The sequence below is a fragment of the Saccopteryx leptura genome, chromosome 2 (genome assembly GCF_036850995.1).
Source record: "Saccopteryx leptura isolate mSacLep1 chromosome 2, mSacLep1_pri_phased_curated, whole genome shotgun sequence".
Lineage (NCBI taxonomy): Eukaryota > Metazoa > Chordata > Mammalia > Chiroptera > Emballonuridae > Saccopteryx > Saccopteryx leptura.
In genome coordinates, this window is record NC_089504.1 from 276002525 (window position 1) to 276015213 (window position 12689).

A 12689-nucleotide genomic window follows, 5' to 3' on the forward strand; every position below is an offset into this window, starting at 1 on the left:
CTGATTACTTTTTCATGGTATCAGCACTATTAAAATAAGCATAAATGTCAAAGATCATGCATTAAATCTCATGATACAGGGTTATAATTAAAATAATACCTATATATTCACTTATTTCCTCTGAGTTTTCCAATGCTACTTCACTACTGGAAGTGGAAAGTCCTAGAAAAAAGAAAGAAATGGAAATACTTTTTTTAAAAAAAGAAAATAGTAAAGCTTACAAACCCCTAAACTTATAGGTTTTGATTTTTTACCATGTACAAAATCTCCTATAATTTCATTTACCTTACATAAATTATGTTAATGTTTCTTATTGAAAGTGGTATCATAAAATATTATAAATTTACATTTTATTCATCAGCATTGTTCTTCCTCTCCAGAAGCATTTCCTGTGACAATATTCTGTGGTAAAACATGGAAATTTATCATTAGTATATTGTCAATATTAGCCCATGGGTTCAATGTGATCCTACTTACATTTAAAGATATGTAAGGGAGCTTAATAAATGATTTAGAAGTAATTCAGCAATAGAGAGAAATTTCAACATAATAAAGCTCATCAGTGAAAAACCCATCACTAACATCATGCTTGATGGTGAAACGCTGAAAGTTTTCCCCTTAAGTTCAGGAACAAGACAGAATGACTGTGTTTGCTGTTTCTATTCAACATAATATCGAAAGTTATAATTAGAGCAATGAGCATCCAAATTAGTAAGAAATAAATAAAATTATCTCTGTTCTAGATGATATAATTTTTTAAGTTGAAAACTATAAAGATTGCATACACACCTGTTGCAACTAATAAATAAATTTGGCAATGTTGCAAGCTACAAAATCAACACTAAAAATCAGTTGCATTTTTATACCCTAACAATGAACAAACCAAAAGGAAATGAAAAAATAAGAACAATTCTAGTTACAATACTACCCAAAAAGACTAAAATATTTAGGAAGAAATTTAACCAAGTTGCCAAAAGAAATAGAAGACAATATAAATAAAAGATATCCTGTGTTCATGAATTGGAAGGACTGATATGGTTAAGATGTTAATTCTATGCAAAGCAGTCTAGAGATCATATGCGACCCCCATCACCATCTTGAATATGCAGTTTGCAGAAATAGAAAATCCAACATATAATTTATATGGGATCTCAGAGACTAGGAATAGCCAAGACAATCTTGAAAAGGAAGAACAAAGTTGAGAAAACTCACATTTTCTGATTTTAAAATTTACTCAAAAGCTATAATAATCAAAACATAGTGATACAGACATAAATCCACACAGACCAATGGAATAGAATATGGAACCTACCAGTAAAGCTTTGCACATATGGTTAAATAATTGCATGCAAGGGTGTTAAGAACATTTAATTGGGAAAGACCAACCTCAACAAATGGTTCTTGGAAAACTGGTTATGTACATACAAAAGAATGAAGTTTGATCCTTACCTTATATCAATACAGAAATGAATTCAAAATGGGTAAAAAAGAAACTAAATATAATAGCTAAAACGATAAAAATCCATACAGAAACACATGAGGACAAGCTTCCTGATGATAGGTCTGACAATGATTTCTTGGGTGTGACACCAAAAGCCCAAGCGACAACAACAACAAAGACAGATAAATTGGACTTCGTCAAAATTAAAAACGTTTATCTATCTATATAGTTAAAAGGTAATTCATAGATTGGGAAGAATCACTTGTTAAGAATATATCTGATAACAGATTAATATCCAAAATACACAATGAACTCCTAAAACTTAGTAACAGAAAGAAACCCAAAACAAATGTGTGCAAAGGACATAAATAGACATTATCCTAAAGAAGATATACAAAACACCAAGAAGCACATAAAAATATAACCTAACCACTAATTATTAGGAAATGCAAATAAAAACCGCAGTGAGATACATTAGGATGGCTAATATCAAAAACAGGAAATAGCACGTGTTGGTAAACAGGTGGAGAAATTGGAACTTCATGCATCACTGGTGGAAATGTCAAATGATGCAGTTGCTATGGAGACCGTATGGCTATTCCTCAAAAAGTAAACACAGAATATCCATGTAACCCAGCAGCTCTACTCCTGGATGTGTACCCCAAATTGAAAACAGGCCTCAAACAGGTGTTCAAATGCCAATATTCAGAGAAGTATATTCAGAATAGCCAAAACTTGAAATAACTCATGTCGATCATCAGTGAACTGATAAAAAAATGTGGTATATACAAACAATGGATTATTACTCAACCATCAAAAGAAATAAAGTTCTGATACATGCTACAAGGTGATGAACCTTGAGAGTGTTACACTAAGTGAAAGGAGCCAGAACATATTTTACTAAGTGAAATAAGCCAGAAGTGACTGCAGTTCTATGAGGTTCTTAAGATAGTCAATTTACAGAAAATTGAATAGCAATTACCAGGATTAAGAAAATGGAAATGGAGAGCTGTTGTTTAATGTATATAATTTTTCATTTTTAGTTCTGGATGCATAGAGGTGATGGCTTCACAGCAGTGAGAGAATGTACTTAATGCCCCTGACATGTACTCATGAAATGGTTACATAGTCAAAATAAAATAAAATAAAATAAAATAAAAGTTGATTTGTAAAAATTAACATAAGAGTGCCTTGAAATTTTTGGAAAAGCAGTGCTCTGACAGATATTAAAACATATCGTAGCAGTACAAGGAAGCATAAAAGATGTGGTGTAGGCAAAGTTCAAGGGAAGAGAGACAAGAAGAACACCTATGAATTTAATGTATGATAAAAACTGGCACTTCAAGCAGTTGGAGAGAAGACAATAAGTGTATATACCAATGTCAGATGTAACAATGATTTAAATGCAGAGAATGCAATCAGAACATATGATTGAAACTTTAATATAGTTCCAGCATGGGGAAAAACTTCAGCTTCTATAATAAAGATTGAACACACATAACTATAGAGAGAGAAACTGAAACATCCAACTACCTATTAATGTAAAACTTCTGCACATATAAATGTCACTGATAGGAAAATAGTTAAATAAATATGGTATATAATAAAGTCATCATTAAGAAGATGGAACCAAACCTAAATATATCACCAATCTAAGATAGTAAATGTAAAATGTGAGAATTTTAAAAGAATATAAACAGCATAATTGTATTTCTGGTTAATAACAAAATAGAACATTGAAATATGTATATATAGGCATTTAAGAATATTAATGTACATAAACATATAAAAAGACAGCTAAACTATTAAGTAATTAACTTGGGCAATGAACTGGAGTGTTGCCAGCTTGGGTTTGGGATTATTGAAATGACCCCAGGGTCGCTGGCTTGAGCCCAAATGTCGTTGGCTTGAAGCCCAAGTTTTGTTGTTTGAGCCCAAGGTTACTGAATTGAACAAAAGGTCACTGGGTCAGCTTGAGCCCCTTAGTGTCAAGGCCCTTGTGAGAGGCAATCAATGAAGAACTAAGGTGACCTAGCTATGAGTTGATGCTTCTCATATCTCTCCCTTCCTGTGTTTCTCTCTCTCTCTGTTTCTCATGCATGTGGCATACACACACACACACACACACACGCGCGTGCGCGCGCGCACACACACACACACACGCGCGCGCGCACACACACACACACACACCCCACAGTTAAAATCACAGTCAATGGTGAAATACTGAAAGGTTTTCCCTTAAGATCTGGGAAAAGATAGGATGCCTACATTTGCCACTTCTGTTCAATATAATATTGGAAGTTTGGATCAGAGTAATTAGGTAAACAATAAAATAAGAAGCATCAAACTTGGTATGAAAAAAATAAAATTATCTGTCTTGACAGAAGACAGAATCTTTAATGTAGGCAACTCTAAATATTACACACACACACACACACACACACACACACACACACACACACACACACATCAACCTGATAGAACTAATCAATGAATTTGGCAAAACCATAGACTATAAAATCAACATGCAAAAATTAGTTGCACTTATTTACTTATTTCTTTCAGTGAAGAGGGGAGGCAGAAAGACAGACTCCTGTGTGCACCCCAAACTGGATCCACCTGGCAAGCCTACAAAGGGGCGATGCTCTGCCCATCTGGGTGTCATTCGATGCTCAGCAACCCAGCTATTTTTAGAGCCTGAGGCAGAGGTGATGAAGCCATTCTCAGTACCTGGGGCCAACTCGCTCAAACCAATTGAGCCATGGATGCAGGAAAGGAAGAGAAAGTAAGAGAAGGGGAGAGGGAGGGATGAATAAGCAGATAGTCTCCTGTGTGCCCTGTCTAGGAATTAAACCTGGGACTACCATGTACCAGGCCGAAGCTCTACCACTGAGCCAACTGACCAAAGCCAACAAATCATTTTTGAAATGAATTTAAATAGCAAAGTTGGTGACAAAAACAAAATAAAACAAAAGCATGCCTATTAGAAAACAAACATCACAGACTTTCCTTTCACTAACGTAATTGGAGCGCTTCTATAAATCAAATGTGAGCTTCCTTTCAGAGGTTACTATATGCCAGGAATTGTGCTAAGTGTTTTAAGTGCAAACAATTTAAGTTTTCTTAATCACCCAGTGAAGAAGATATTAAATTATTTTACATGTAAATAAGTACATTGGAAGTTTAACTTGCCCAAGTTTACATACCTGTTTATAACTGTGACTATGGCAAATAATTTTAAATCACTAAGAACAAACTAAAATGGCTGTAAATTCTTTCTCTTTTTATTACTAAAGGTGATGAATGATTGTCAATATCATGAATTTAAAGGAATTTTGTAAAACGTAAGTAGGATGTTGCTAAATTTGAATGACTTAAAATAAGGGCTTTTGTATCGCAAGAATTGACATTGAAAAATGTAATAACCTAGGACCGATCCCTTGAGCATATCACTTTTTTATTTTTATAAATTATGCCTTTCATTCTTTAGTTATTAAGGTAAAAATTGCCATTTCAATTTATCCTGGAAAATTGTTGCTATGTGATATTTATAAAGTGCTAATAACTCTATGAACACATGCAAAATCACAACAGATAAAATTGTTTATTTTCAATGACTCTGTATCATTGATATTTAATGTCAAAGAAATAGAACCTTAAAACACAAGAAGGAAAATGATAGAGTATGTACCTTCAATAAATGTTGGCATCTCAGGCTCCCAAGTATTGTTTCTACCACAGAATACTGACTTGTTCCCATTAAGGAAGAAACCTTCAAAGCAGTCAAATGCAACCAAATCTTGGTAAGAATATACGTCTTTCATTTCTGATACTGGTCTTCCATGTTTGAGTACTGGAATGTCACATTTGATTGCTAGGAAGCAGAGAAATACCCAGAATTAATAGAAAATTGCTTTAACATACAAAAAAATAACAGAAAAAATAGTGCATAATAACCATTTCCAATGGAAAGAGACAAGGAATGATAAATAAGATGCTAACTAAAGAAAATATTTTTTGTGCATTTTAATTCTAGGTAAACAGATTTAGAGAAATCTGATGACTTTTATTTTCATCTACAACAGTCATTATAGTTTTCATCATCAACAGTTATAGTTTTTTTGTTTCATGCATTTTTTTCTACTGCCAATTTTAAGAAAAATCTACCAGATACAAATTCTGGGTAAGTTCAAATGCAACTTTTGATACTTTATAGCTCTAGGGACTTTTAAAAATTTCATGCTAACACTGATTGCAATACACTGTCCTTTTAGAAAGGCAGAAGACTCTTATGGGAAGGTAATAGTTGAGCTGAAACTTAAATGTTGACAAGAAGGTGGCTATTCAAAGATATCCAAAGAAAAAGTTGCAGGTATCAACAACATATATGAACTGGGATGTTCAAGAAATAGAAAGGTCAACGGAGTTAGTGTCATGTTTTCTAGCCATTTTAGACTGCGACCCAGAGATTAAAAAAAAAACAGTTTAGGTTGTAAACCATTACAGAAGCACACAGGGCTGATATATTGTTACAAGTTAATATTTAGACTTCATATTTTGGTATTTCCCATTCTACTCTTCTTCTCAAGAAGTAAAATGCTGATCATGACCTTCAAGATTGATTTCAGAATCCAGTAATGAGTTTGGAAGAATTTGGAAAAAATAAAAAACACTGGGCAGAGCAATAAGTACAAGAGAGCTTCTTATGAGATTAAATCTGAGCAACAGACAAGGGCCCACAATGCATCGGGCTTTAAACCAGGACAGTGCTCTTCCTCCCTGCATTTGGAACTGAATTTCCATCAGGCTTCTTTCCTTTCAGCCTGAAGTACTTCCTTTTGCAATTCTTGCAGAGAAGTTTGGGTAATGACAATTCTCTTAGATTTATTTTTTACTGAAATGTTTTTATTTCACCTTCAGTTTTAAAGATTTGCCCATAACATCTATTTCTTGGTTAAGTGTTTTATTCTTCTTTCAGCATAGTAGCAATAAATAGTATTGTCTCTAGACTTCACAGTTCCCTAAGATAAATCAGCAGTCATTCTTACTTAGAGGGGTGGAGCAATGTATGGTACATCCACAGAATGGTATAAAAACACAGCAATAAAAAGAAACGAGCTCCTGAGTCATGCAGCTACAAGAATAAAACTCAAATGTACTTTGCTTAGTAAAATAAAGCCATACTTAGAAGGATATGATCCCATTCATGATATTCTGGAATAGTAATAATACAATAGAGATTTCTGTCTCACTAGGTTCTCCATGATCTGTTTAGTTCAGTGGAGTTTTTATATAAAATTTTAAAAATGTATTTATTCTGCTGGGTTTACTAAATTTCCTGGACTAGTGGGGTGGTTGTTTTAGATAAAATTTCAATATTTTTGGCCTGTATTTCTTAAAATAATTTTCTACATGTTTCTCTTTCTTTTCTCTCTGAAACTCGAATTACAAGTACGTTTAACTGCTTGCTACTCTCCCACAGTTCTATAGGATTCTCTCTTTACAACCTCTCTTTTCAAATCGTGTTAGATCTCCATTGTCATGACTTCAGGTTCACTGACCTTTTCACTGTTGTGCCAGTCTGCTGTCAATTCCACCAAATAATTTGATTTTAAATTGGGTTTACAGGATATAATTTACATCCAGTGAAATTCACCCTTTTAATTGCACAGCTGTATTAGTTTAAATAAATACAAGTAATTGTGAAATTACCACAATAATAAAGACATGTAAAAGTTCCATTATCTCCCAACACTTCCTCATGCCACTGTGTGATCAACCTCTGGGCCAGTCTAGTCCCTGCACCAATCAGCCAACCACTGCTCTGTTCTAAATCTCATTGTGTTGCTTTCACAGAATATCAAAAATGGGAATCTTATCCCTCTGACTATGGCTTTTTTTTCACTAAGAATAAAACATTTCAGTTTCATTCCTGTGGCTGCATGATTCAGGAGCTCATTTCATTTTATTGCTGTGTATTTATATCATTGTATGTATCTACTAGAGTTGCTATCCATTCACCAGTTAATGAACATGTGGGTAGTTTCCAGCATGGTATGATTACAACTGTGCCTCCAACCCGACACACTGAAGGAATCCCCCCGACCTGGGCTACGGTTTGCCTGCTCCTGACTCGCTTCAGTTCACCTCTGGAGAGCACACCTTCCCCAAGCTCCTACCGAGGGATGTGGGCAACTGGAGCACTAGGGCCACCAAATTGATCCCCACAAAGAACCAAGAAAAAGAGGCATTCTCGGGGCGGTGGTGAGGTGTTCTGCGCATCTTGCAGGATGCTGTTATTTTTCTGGACGACAGCTGGAAACCTAAGAGACAGTGAGCATCTAAATGTGTATTTTACCATTTCAAACGCGAGTACCAGATGCAATAATCCCCAGACTCACCAAAGGTTGACAGCAAGTGGGCGTGACCTGCACCTCGAACTGGGGTGGGCGGTGCCAATCCGAGAGTAGAAAGGCGGGGCCAGGGCGGGAGTTGAAAAAGTAGCACTGAAAGGAATCTGGCTTATCCCTTGCTGGGTTCTAACCCATCAAGTTCTGTTGGCAGCTCTGGACAGGAAACTAGAGCTGGCCAAGTCTTCACGGTGCCTTTCCCCTAACCCTGGATATAAGAACAAAGCACACTGACCTGAAAACACAAGCCCAGAGACAGTGGTTCATCTAAAGGCAAATACCCCCCGGGTTCCATTTTTGTCCTGGGGCCTCCAGACTATCAGTAGTGCCAGAGCCCTTGCTCAAATTTGGCATTAATCAGGCATAATTAAGAATAATAGTTGAGATTTTTGTGGTTGAACACCTGCCACAGAATCCCATCAAAGCCTGCTAGATTTCAAAATCACCAAGATACTTTGGCCATTGCACTCCTAATCCCTAATGTAATGACTCTACCCCCAATCCCTTCAGAGGACCCCTGGGAAGGTAAATTATTAAACACTGTGCCATTAAGCATATTGGATCTCAACCTATGGGGCCCTTGCCATTTAGGAACAAAATATTTTGTTGAAAATAAAATGCATATGCTTGAGAAAGGGAAGGACAAGGGTTTACTAAGTGGAAAATTCTTAAAAGCAGTGAATGTTATTAGTGATAGGATGTTTAGGAAATGGTTAAGTGAAGTAAGTAATTTCTGTTAAGGGATCTCAAACAACGTTAAAAAAATTAAAAATGAGCAAGACTTTTTTTGGTAGAGTTATTAAAAGAAAAAAGAGTCATATGATGGTCATAAAAGAGCAAACAAAAGAAATTGACATTTTCTTCATAATAGTTGTCAAAAAATGAAAACAACAACCAATATGAGTAAACATTTGTTCAATTCTAAGGAGGCCCATGATGAGGTTCCTCAGGCTTCGGTCATGTGTGGATCAGCCAGCTTTTGGTTTATGGCTGGAGCAGGGCATATTGTCTTTCTCAGGGTCAACTTACAAGGGTTGGTAGGGTCAGTCTCTGCTGTCCACAAGGGTGTCTCTGCAAGGGCCACAGGCTTCAGTCAACTGTGGTGAACCCAGGCAGGTATACTCTCTAACTTTGGCAGCAGAGAATTACAGTGTAAGGTCCTCTTCACTTGGGATGAAAGTGAGCCGTATTCTAATCCTTGACACACAGATGGTCTCCTTTGGAAGATGTAGGCCTTCTTTTTCGAGACCTTGTAGCCATTCTTCTCTAGATGACGTAGAAGTTTGTCTATTCCTTGAGCACATCCTTGGAGAGTGTTATGACCCAGCAACAGATCATCCACATACTGACTGACATCCAATGTCCTGTGCAGGAAACCTCTGGAAGTCCTGAGTGAGGGCCTATCTAAAGATGGTGGGGGAGGTCTTGAACCCTTGTGGGAGCCTAGTCCAAGTGTTCCGCTCCTTTGTCCCTGTAGCTGGATCCTCCCATCAGAAGGCAAATCGCTCCTGGTTTTCAGGAGCCAGTCTTATACTGAAGAAGGCATCTTTTAAGTTTAAGCAAGTGAACCAAGAGACTCAGGCAGGGAGGAGGCTTAGGAGAGTGTAGGGGTCTGGTACTGTCAGGTGCAGAGTCACTGCTGCCTCATTTACGACTCATTGGTGGTGGTAAGGATTGATATACCAGCACTTGCCATTCTACCATGAGCCCTTGTTCATTTATCACTGTGTTCCACATTTCTCTCAGAGGCATCTTCACTCTGGACACTGTCTCTGAGCTCAACCTCCTGGCTAGGGGAGAGGAGCCTGGACCTGATTCTGGCAGGGTAGTGGGAGGCATCTCCGGCTCGGGCAACTTATGTTGGGACTTGATAGATCCAGCGATAATGGGCCTGAGTCAGTAGCAGTTTATGGATAGAGAGGGAGCCAGGTATAGAAAGGTAAAAAAAAAATGTTTTTATTCTTCTGGTTCACGAAGGGTTAAAATTTCTGGCACCTGCAGCATCAGTGGCTCACTGGGTCTGGTGGAACCTTCCTTATTAACACAGTGGAAGCCTCACCTCTAAGCCAGACCTAATTCAGGTTGAGCCAGCACTCACTCACCCTTTATGACAAGAAGAGTTAACATCCAGTCTAATAAATCGATCCTGGGGTTTTCTATGGAGATGCTTTCTTATTGGTTCACACTTTGCCACTAAAAAAAAAACACCTTTGCAGTGGGTGTCCCCAGCCCTCAGAGGTACAACTTATGGATTCTTCTCCCACAGCACATAGCCAGGGTCACAGCTGTATTTTATAGCTGGTCCAGACCCCAAGTGGAGTGGATCCTGTGTCTTCTTTTTCCTCGTTGAGGATTTGAGGGGCTGGGCACTCACTCTACAGAGAAAGAAGAAAATTTTTCTTATATAAACAACAGCAACAGAAAAAAAAAAGAAATTGGCATCAATGCTATAATTTCACTCTGATGGCAGTTATATGGCACAGAAGGTATCTTGTAGTCCAGTTTGGAGTAATTTTAGATCAGCAGTTGTTGATCTTTTTCTCATTTCTGCACCGAGAGTGATGCAGAGTTTTGTTCACTCCCCATTTGGTGCTTTACTTCCTCTCTTGTCTCTTCCTTTCTTAAGGAATCACCTTGTATGCTTTCAATGGGAGATTCTAACACATCCATGGGGTGGGGGCTTTGCTGACTTCTGTTTTAAGACATCAGTATTAAGACAAATGAGCATTTCCCTCCAAAGGAAATGGGCCATTTAGTGGTCCCTAATGTTATTTCTCCCTAGGACACCCCTACAGAATAAACTAATGATGGGCCAGTGTTAAAAAAAAAACAACCTTCTACATAATTTATAACCACTATACATATTTAGTAGAACTGGGAGACTAGAAACTGGAAAAGGCCCTGCTTAGGTTCATAACCTATTCCTCCAGTTCTCTGAAAAGAGGAGACAGCACTACCTTTTCTTGGTATCAGAACACTCACCCCTCTCACAGACTGGTGGGGATGGCTCCCATGTGCCTTGGGCATTACATCGTATTCCCTTGCTTCCTTTCAAAGTGAAGCCAGACAAGCAAGCAAATACCACAGTGTCATTAGACGAATATTGATCTTTCCTCCCAGACAATATTTGGGCTCTTAGGACCTGGGGACGTAGACACTGAATCCCAGAAACAGAAAGTTCGCAATGTGGGGCAGGGCCACTCCAGGTCCCGGTCTTCTGACTGTTGGTGGTACAACGGATAGTGCTTTCCCCAATCAGGGTGAAGTTCAAGCCTTCCTCTGGGCCCGGGTTACAAGTATAAGTGATTAAGCTTCTATATGGAACACTCACCTGAAGTGTTGCTTGTGTGTCTTTCATTGAGAATAGGAGGAGGTGGTAGGCACAGAATTTTTAGAGAAATGACAGAGAATGGTTGCAAAGAAGAAAACTTCAGACTTGATAGCACTCTCACCTCCTGGGCTCAAGAACCAGCATATTTGAATCTCTAATGAATCAGCCAAGTCAGAAATAGCAATATAGTTCAAAATTATTATTTATTCCAGAATATATATAATTCTGCTGATCCCTGCATTTCTTCTACTGAATATACGATTTCCTTTATGTGCATGGCCTGGCTTACAAGTTTACTTAGCTTTTAGAGAAAGAAAAGCCAAGGAACTCTGTTTTACTTAAATAAACAGAGAATGAAGATGTAACTGTAGTATACTTCAGTCATAACCCTTAAAGATGTCTAGGAGAGATATATGCTCTATAGGGTTCTGTATATTAACGACTAAATCAAAATCTTTTAATTCAAATACTTCAGTGTCCCGTTGAGCCTTTGACAGGAACTAGTTGCAAGCCAGTTGTGTAACTTAACTTCACATATTGGCATCTCGGTCCTAAAGTTCTCTGTTCAGCAATTACACACTTACTAGAAAGTTGGCCTTGTAATTGATACCTGGAGGCAGACATGGTTATTCAGAACTATCAGGCAGTTGATGATGTGGATCAATAACCTTTACTAAAGTCCAAGTCAAATTTATTTAATGTGTGTGCATTAACTCATATTAGTATTATCTCACAATCTCACCCCAGGCTGTCCATAGATCCCTCCGAGAAGCTTTACAGGCCATGCCACGTATGGATAAGCCAAATGTATTAAATCTTATAGGCCCTGCAGACGCTCACCCTTCATTACAGGTAAAGCTCACAGTTACACCAACCCGAAGGCTTGGAGGCCCCTTTATCTCCCCATTGTGAAAGGGTCCTGGAGATTCACACCGCATCTCTAAGGAAACAAGTCAAAGATGTGCAAAGCATGGCAAATAACAGAATAGCCAAATTTCTGAAAATCAATTGTCAATTTAGGGTATATTCACATTTTGGAATGGCAGCATTCCAGTTTCTTGAAGACAAGGAACAAATAGTCTTTTCTCCAAGAAACAAGTACTTCGGTTCATAACTGTACATCACAGATGATGTACAGGGATGAGGGCACCAACATTCTTTCCCATGTGATGTTCATTAGGGATCATGGGAGGTGGTAGGCAATCCAGGGGGAAATTTTTACACATACACATTAGAAAAACAGCCATCAGATGATGCATCCTTCACGGTCTAAATTTTCATGTAGTACATGTATCTAAATAAATGATATATGATATGGTAACCAGTCATCACAAATTTTCAACTAGATCTTTTAAAGATCGGACAAATGTGGTTTAATCATATACATTTTATACCATAAGTAAGTCATTATTTTCCTTTTTTAGTTATACTTTATGATTTATTCTGTTCTGTTTAAGCAACTCTCCATGTTTATACTCCATTGGTGGGTGGTCTGTATACCATGACT

At 37.5% G+C, this 12689-nt stretch overlaps 1 pseudogene; it reads right to left on the reverse strand.

Annotated features, from left to right (window-relative positions):
- Positions 1-12441, reverse strand: part of LOC136392019 (complement receptor type 2-like) — a 79552-nt pseudogene extending 67111 nt beyond the window's left edge.
- Between the last annotated feature and the right edge of the window lie 248 nt (positions 12442-12689).